Source organism: Peromyscus californicus, unplaced genomic scaffold (assembly GCF_007827085.1).
Source record: "Peromyscus californicus insignis strain IS unplaced genomic scaffold, ASM782708v3 Scaffold_9__1_contigs__length_137607984, whole genome shotgun sequence".
Taxonomy (NCBI): domain Eukaryota; kingdom Metazoa; phylum Chordata; class Mammalia; order Rodentia; family Cricetidae; genus Peromyscus; species Peromyscus californicus.
In genome coordinates, this window is record NW_026294617.1 from 67,773,322 (window position 1) to 67,781,538 (window position 8,217).

Genomic DNA, 8,217 nt, shown 5'->3' on the forward strand with positions numbered 1-8,217 from the left:
ATTCTGCCCCCTCCTTCCGCTCGTTAAGCCTTATTTGCATATATTTGCATAATACAGTTCATTTGCATTGCAGGAGGCTCATGGTAGAAGCCAGGAAAAAAGAGGTGGGGGGGGTGGAGAAGAGAAAAAGGGAGAGATTTTGTTTTCATCAAAGTGTGGGGGGAGAGCTGGGGGGGGAGGTGGCAGGAAGAGGCTAGAAATAAAAACTCATACTACTTTCTTTCTTCCCTCTTGCCCTCCCTCCCTGGGTTGGACTCAGATGCCAAAGAGAGATGCCAAGGGGCTGACTTTTCTGTCCTTTTTTTCTCTTGCTTCCTCTGGCCTTGGCTCCTCCGTCGGGGCCCCCCACCTTGTCGGAATCAGGCTTCAGAAAGAAAGCCCGGTAGGACATGAGGCTGTGGGAATGGAAACATAGGAAGAGGGAGGCCGCCATCTTAGGTAGTTGGTGTTTCTAAAATGGCCGCCTCTGAGCGACGTGGGCTGAGAGCCAAGCCTGGGTGGTGGACATGAAGGAGAACACCGCCACAGGGAAGGATTTCCTGGCTGACCAGGAATAGACCTGAACATTACTATCAGTGAAATTAAAAAGGGAGATGAAGAGGCAGGGAGTGGTGGGGAGGGGGTGTTCCCAGAAGAACTATGAGGTTCAGCATCGAAGCAGGATGACGGAGAAGACTCATCACTGGGTACAGATCCCAGAGGACTCAAGACTGTGGGTGATGTCACAGGTACTAGAAGAGTCTGGGTTGAGAAGCCCAGCAGGAGAGGGACAGGGCAAGGCATGGGCAGGCAGGATCATCTGGAGTTGGAGGGTCTCCGGGCTATGGAAAGCCACTGTATACTAGCAGTATATTCTTCGGCACAGCTGGCCACTACTATCTTCACAACCCTTTGGAAACTGTGCCCTCTCTAAGACCACTCACAGCCTCTTACCTGGGCCAGCCGCTGCCTTTGCCCTCTGTGGACAACGTCATGCCGGTTTGATCTTCCCAGCGTCTGTGTTGGCCTTGCTTCTCATGTTCTAGCTGAAGTGACTTGTTCCTACTTTTCTTCACGCAGGCCTCTGGGTCAGCCAGCTCCACACTGAGGTGTCAGCGCCTGGTGTCTCCCTTGTGGTCACTTCGGTCATTTCAACTATCTGTTGAAGGTAGAAACTCTCCTTTCTTAAGGGACACCCTCTCCTCTTCCCAGTGTCCTGTCCTTAGCTCTCAAATCAGAGCCTAGAGCCTGAAATGGTCACATGCCCAGACCCTACTGTGAAGAACTCTGGGAAGGTGCCTGTGCTTCTAGCCCCTGGGGTGGCAGAGCTCAAGAGGGGGGTCCTACTCAGGGAGTTCAGTTGCTCACTGGCGTGAGTTGTGCCCACACTCTTGTTTCCTTTGCTCTAAACCTGTAGACCCTCAGGTTCAAATTTTTAATTTTTAGTTTTGTGAATTTGTTTTATGTATAGGAATGCCTGCATGTATGTATGTGCATCACATACATGCCTGGTGCCCTAGGAGAAAAAAGCGTTGAATCTCGTGGAACAGGAGTTACAGATGGTTATGAGCTGCCATGTGGGTGCTGGGAACTTGACCCAGGTCCTCTGGAAGAGCAACAAGTACTCTTAACCCCTGAGCCATCTCTCCAGCCCCAGGTTCAAATCCTGAGCACTTGTCGTATGTCCAAATCAGTCTCACCAAACCCTGTCATTCCCTCCCTGTGCCAACTCACGTGTCCAAGCTTTTCTTTTCCTTATTCCTCCACGTTGGCTCCTACAGTCGGCAAGCTCTTTGGATGCCTCGTTCACGCCAGGCTGGAAGAGACTCCCATGGCCCTGTAGAGTCTAGCAGGAAAGCAGACACAACTCACCTCCGGCGGTTGCTCTTCGAGAAGCCCAGTGGCTTCCTGGAGGACAATGATAGAGCAGTAAAGCAAGGTATTTGGGACTTTGGGGAGGGGGGTGGTGGGAAGCAGCTGTCAGAAAGGAAAAGCACGGTCTGTCTGGGGACTTGCCTGTCCCTCAGAGGAGGTGGAGCCTTAGATATTGAAGCAGCGAGGCTGGTTAAATGGGGCTGGTTAAATGGTGGGGTTCGAGGAAGTCAGCCACGGGCTAGGCTAGGAAGTGGCGCCTGGCTGGGAGGGGTATGTCACTTCCAGGGGGTTCACGGGCACACAACCTGATGGTTTCTGAGCTCTCACATTAAAAACCAAAAGATTTAAGAAGCCAAGGACTCTAAGGCCGACCGGTGCTCAAATGGAGAGGAGGGAGCTGTACTCAGAAACTTCCTGGAGGAAGGAAGGGGTAATGAGAGTTGGGGGTGGGGTCTAGGGCTTAGTCTGAGGGGATCCTCTGAGAGCAAGTCGGGTAGGGAGGAGAGGAAGGACTGCTGGTCCCCAAGCTGCCCTGTCAGCGAGATGCCAGGCTTTTACACAAAGGCTTCTCTGTAAGTGGCCTTGGCAGTGGCTGTCAGGTGAGGAGACTTAGCTCCTGGGGCCTTCAGTGCATTGGGGGTAGGGCTGGAGGTAGCCTCAGGCTTCCAGAGGTCTGCACGAGAAGAATGAAGCTAGGTCTGGCCAGAGTCTTCCAGAGAGGCTGTAGAAAGCTGTTCCCAGCCGGGTTCCTGGTCCTGCCCAGTCAGACCCCAGGTCTAGGCCCCACCTCTGCCTACCTCCTGTCCTTTCCAGCTGGGCCTCCTGGGTCTTCGGGCTTCTCCTTCTCCAGCCCTCGTGTGCTCTCCCAGGTTTGGAGCCTGGTCCCGCAGGAGCCTAGAGGGACTATCACAGGGCACCCCTTACACTGAGGACCCTGTAGTGGGAGAGTGGAAGAACAGCAGTGACCAGAGGCAAAAAGGAGTCTGTAGGCCACCTCTGGGTTTAAAGCACTCTTACCTTCCTAAGTACAAGCTCTCTCCTGAACCCACCTCAGTGCCCCTTCCTGCTTATCAGCAGTGAGGAGAGACCTCCCCCTCATTATCAAGCCCTTGCTGCCTACCCGGCCCTTTTAATTGCCCTTTGGGTTTGAAACACTTTAGACAGTAGAATGACTTGCAGGTCAAGGGTTCAAGTCTACAGGAAGGACAATAAAAGACAGAGTTGTGGTTGGACAGACTGACCGATCAGGATACAGGTTCTGACTTCCCTCACTTGCTAGTAGAGGAGCAGAGAGGCAAGTGGTCAATGCCTTCGGGCCCTAACTTCTGTAGCCCTTTGTATAGGATAGTGTGCAAAAAATGTCCGGTGCTCAATGCTGAATGTTGAGGGACACAGTAAGAGGAAGTAGGCAGAACCGAAGTGACAGTCTGCCAGAAGCCTGGGCCTTAGGAAGCCAGCTGAGGAGAGTAGAATCATGCTAGGTGTCTGTCTAGTGACTGGAGTTGTCTGTGTCTCAGGTCTGTCTTAGAGGGTGGCATCTCTTGTGGGTACTAGTGATCTAGTCCACTAGGAGGCTTGCTCCCAGATTGCCTACAGCTAATCCCATTCCTTCCTTAGGCCCTCTCCTTGTTCTCCAGAGCAGCATGAGCCAGGCACTGTGGAATCTCTGCTCAGGGAAATGTATGAGGACCTGTAAGCCCTGGTCCACAGCCTTCCAGCCTGATTCTCCGGTCCTGGGCACGGTCAGCAGTGAGCTACTTTAGAATCTGTGGGGTCCTTAGGGCCATGGTCCAGGGAGACTCTGAGCATGGAGGGTCTTTTGTCTGGACACAGTTGTCTCTTGTTGTGCAGGCAGGAGTCAAGGAAGGAATGGCACCGGCTTGAGCCCCCACCAGCAACACTGAGGCCTCCAGAACTGGAGGGGAGGACCAGGCTGAGCCTGGCATATGGAAGAGAGCCTGAGCACGGTGGAGTTTCACCTGCTAGGGCTGCCTTCTGCTGGGCTGTCCATCTGGCACCAGCTGGCATGCCGGCTCCGCCCCCACAGCCAACCAGACTCTTTCTGCTGTTACTATGACAACTGGCTGCCATCTTGTACTCAGGGCGCTACCTCCTCTCTGGATTTTCCTAGGGGCTCCTGAGGGGCAGAAAACAGGCCCCTTAAAAATTCGTATCAGTACCTGGTTTTTGCAAATGGCCAGGAAAGCTAGGCACGGTGCTTCATGCCTGCACACTCAGCCCCTAGAAGGCTTGGGCGGAAGAACGGCGAGTGTGAGGCCAGCCAGGGCCAGAGACTTAGACCTTGGTGTCAAAAACAAGCCGAATTTCTGGGTATGATGACACGTTTCTTCAGTCCCAGCCCTTGAAAAGCAGAGGCAGGAGGATCTCTATGAGTTCAAGACCAGCCTGGTCACCACAGCAAGTTTCAGAACAGCCAGAGCTACATAGTGAGACCCTGTCTCAAATAAAGCAAAACCCCATTAGTTAATTACCATGTCAGGACAAAGGATGTAGCTCAGTTGGTAGAGTGCCTGTCTATTGCACAAGACCCCGGATTCCATCCCCAGCACCACACAAACTATATGTGGTGACACACACTTGCAATCCCAGCACTCAGGAGGCTGAGGCAGAATTACTACAGTTTCGAGGCCTGCCTGGGCTAGATTATGAGTTCCAGGACATCCTGGGTTATGATGTCAGATTGTCTAAAAAAAAGGCAATGGTCAAAATGAGCCACTGTGCTTGGCTCTGTGCTATACTTTATTCAGTGTGTCTAGAAGTTCAGATCCTGTTTCTGGGCTGGGGCTGGGGCTCAGTGATAGAGTACTTGCTTGCCCTAGCCTGCACTGGTTCAATCTCCAGCTGCCAGAGACGTGGGGGGCAGAGCAGGGGTGGGGGCAGATCCTGTTTCCTGCTCCTAAGACAGACATTTTCTCACTCTGGTTAGGAAGTTGCACAGTCTTTCTCATTCCTGGCTCTGGAGCCCTTCCCAACCATCTAGTCACGATCTCTCACTGTCACACCAGCTCTTAGCTCACCACGGATGAGGTGAAAGGCAAGGAGGGGTCTACCACCCAGCTTCCATCATTTTAAAGCAATTCCTCTCCCTGGATGGTGGGAAATGGAAATGGAGGCTTAATTAACTTGGTATGAAGTTTAAATGCCCCTTAAAGACTTGGGGAGCGGGGACAGTGAAATGGACGACTCGGTGTGGATAGAGGCACTTGCCCTAACCCTGACAACCTGAGTTGATATCCTGGACCCACATGTGGAAGAAAAAACTGATTCCCAAAAGTTGTCCTCTGACCTCCACCCATGTACCACGGCCTGCACACCACCCCCACCCCCAAATGTAACAAAAAAAAATTAAAAAGACATGGGGATTTCCATTCAATGTCCCCAAATGTTTTGGAACTTTCTTTCCTTTCCCCTGTCAGCAGCACCCTAGAGGAGACAGGAGCCAGGAACTACCAGGGAGGGGCCATTTCCTAGGCTGGCTGGTGGGGCCTTAGGACTACTGGGCAGGCTCCAACGGGTCCGAGAATTCCAGTCCCTTCCTTGTATCACCCGGTGGAAGGTGAGCAATGGCTGCCTTGGCTGGAAGAGTACTTGGTACTGAGCAGGGCCAGCTGGCTGAGAAGCAGGCGGGGAGGGAAAGGACCCTGCTCAAGAGGGGGCTGGGTGGGAGGGCTGGGTAATTTATGATATCATTGTTCCCACCCCTCTTCCCAGCCCCCTGCCACTTTACTGTTGCTAGGAGACCCTGGCTGGCCCTGTCATTTGGATCGCTCCTCCCCAGCCAGGGTAGGCCCTACCCCAGTCCCATCTATAACCTTTTCTCAGGCTCTGCCACACACCAATCTCTCCAGTTATCACTCCAGGTTCAGCCAGCTTGGGAGTGGGACCAAGGCGATAGGGGAATGTGGAGGAAGCCAGGCAATAATTTTGGGGGTGGGGGAGCGCTCTGAGGGCCTGCAGGTGACCTGGGAACCAAGCCTGGAAGAACCCTAGTTTATAAATACAATCCTTATCTTGGCAGGGAGGGGTGCGGAGTCTGTCAGCGAACACAGACTTCTCAGCCCAATTCCTCCAGTCAAGGTCAAGGTTAAGACCTGGTAATGGTAGGGGAAGAGAAACTGAGGAGAGAGGCTGAGGAGTGTCCAGGCTACAGGCAGGTGACAGTGAGTAGAGCTAGGTGGCACAGGGATATGGCTGAGATTCCCTCCTCTTCCTGGAATTCCCTTGTTGGAAGTGAAGGCTGAGGTGCGTCAGGGGACTTCTTAAGCTGCGGGCCATGGCCACCTGTGCTTCTAAGCACTGGCCTAAATTTGGCTACCCCTTGGCTTTTATCCAGTTAATCTGCCCTGCAATCCTGACCCCAGGTTCACAGGCACAATCAGAGGTCCCCAGAGTCCCCAGTCTGCTCCCCAGAGTCACAGGCTGCCAGCCCATTGTGCTGTGCTTCGCCTGGGCTCCTCCCTCCCTCCCAATACTGATTTCCTGTGGACCAGGTTCCCAGCACAGCTGCAGGGCCAAAGCTCGGAGAACCAGAGGGCAGTATCCAAGGGAAGCTCTGCCAGTTTCCAGGGGTTGAAGCAGGACTGGAGAAGAAGCTGTCCAGCTGCTGAAGTCAATTACTCCTGGACAGCTCTTCAGCACGCTTCTGCCTTCATAACCAAATTCCCTAGGCTCTGGCCACAGTTCTACCATTCTTTTTTTTTGTTTGTTGTTTTTTTTTTTTTTTTTTTTTTTTTTGTTTTTCGAGACAGGGTTTCTCTGTGTAGTTTTGCGCCTTTCCTGGGACTCACTTGGTAGCCCAAGCTGGCCTCGAACTCACAGAGATCCGCCTGGCTCTGCCTCCCGAGTGCTGGGATTAAAGGTGTGCGCCACCACCGCCCGGCAGTTCTACCATTCTTAGGATCAGAGTTCCATCCTGGACATCCTGCCCTCGGTGCTCTGGGATGGCCTAGGAGAGACACTTACACTAGGCTCCTTGTCTGCTGGAGGAGGGGGTTCCCTTCCCAGACTACAGGTGGCTTTTTCTCTGCTCCTAACTGAGGTCTCCAGCCAAAAAGTACTTTTAATCATGAGTGTGAGTGTGTGAATATGTGTTGTGAGTGTAAGTGTTCATATGTGTTTGAGTGCGTACCTGAGAGACAGAGAGAGAGAGAGAGAGAGAGAGAGAGAGAGAGAGAGAGAGAGAGAGAGACTACATATGGGGCCCTGTCGTGTAGTTCAGGCTGGCCTAGAACTCAGAGCAATCCTCCTGCCTTTGGTTCCCCTATGCTGAGATAACAGGTCTTTTCCTCCACTCTTAACAATTTCTCTTTGCAGGCCAAAGAAGACCTGACCTCACTCTGTGCTCCCCTTCGAGGCGAAGTGTGTTCCCAGACTAAGAAAGGGCTAGCTCCAGCAAGCAGAAATGGACAGAGGCAGAGGTGCCACCTGACAGCTTCTCCCCAGAGTCACGGAATGAGGGCCTTGCTTACCCGGTCATTTCCAGCAAGTGGTCCCGCCTGGCCCATCTATTTTGCCTGTTGCCTCTCAGCTGGTCCCTAAATCCTATCCCATGTCCAATAAAGAGTGTTGCAGATTGAACAGCAGTAGTTGCCTATGGATGTTCTGGGCAGGGACTGGGGAGTGCTGGGTTCTCCATAATAGAGCAACACCACAACACTACACAGCCACACCAGGTGGGTCTCCCTGAAGCCTACCTGCAGGACTAGGATGGTATGAGAACAGCTCTCCCCACACTTTCTCCTAGCCTCCAGCTTTACAAGAAGGGGTTCCAAGACCATCAGAGCAATAAACTCCTCTCCCAGCCAGGGGTGCATCAGGCAAGAACCAGAGTGGAGCTGCTCTTCAGTCAAGGATCAGGGGTTGCTGCCTCCCTCAGCAAAGTTTCTTTCTTTGCTTCCTGGTCTGATGGTCCACAGAGGAGGAGCACCCCATCCTACAATCCTATTCTCTCTCTATCCTCTCAGTGACACAGAAGGAAATGACTAGGGCTAGCAAGGCAGATGGCAGGCAGGACTTCTCAGCCACAAGACCCGACACAGAGTTCAAGGGAGCACGGAAGAGCCATGGCAAGAAACTGGGACTGTGCTCTTGATCTTTTTTCCCCTGTAACACCCACATCCAACAGACTCCTGAAAAGACAAGTCCCTCCCACCCTTTAAGAGACCTTGCTGGAGCATGAGCAGAGTCCAAACTGCACCCTTCAGGCTCAACTGCCCCCAGTCCTTCCTGTCTGAACCCAATCCTTCCATAAAACTTCAGTTTGAGTCCCAGATTTTGTCTAAAAAAAAAGAAAATATGCTATTATACATGGCATGATTCTAACAACACAAAAAGAAAAGGAGA

The 8,217-nt window shown here is 52.6% G+C and overlaps 1 long non-coding RNA gene across 40 annotated transcripts in view; it reads left to right on the forward strand.

Moving 5' to 3' along the window:
• The window catches only part of LOC128106530 (uncharacterized), a 30,118-nt gene extending 22,666 nt beyond the window's left edge, over positions 1-7,452 (forward strand). For 27 of the 40 annotated variants that reach the window (XR_008216765.1, XR_008216767.1, XR_008216766.1 and 24 more), the window contains 3 exons: positions 1,060-1,147; positions 1,761-1,918; positions 7,189-7,452. This is a non-coding gene — a long non-coding RNA (uncharacterized LOC128106530). Of the gene's footprint in view, positions 1-1,059; positions 1,148-1,760; positions 1,919-3,471; positions 3,604-3,705; positions 4,186-5,291; positions 5,467-7,188 lie in introns of all 40 variants that reach the window. The other 13 variants (XR_008216751.1, XR_008216747.1, XR_008216748.1 and 10 more) reach the window with 13 other exon arrangements.
• Positions 7,453-8,217: the final 765 nt, after the last annotated feature.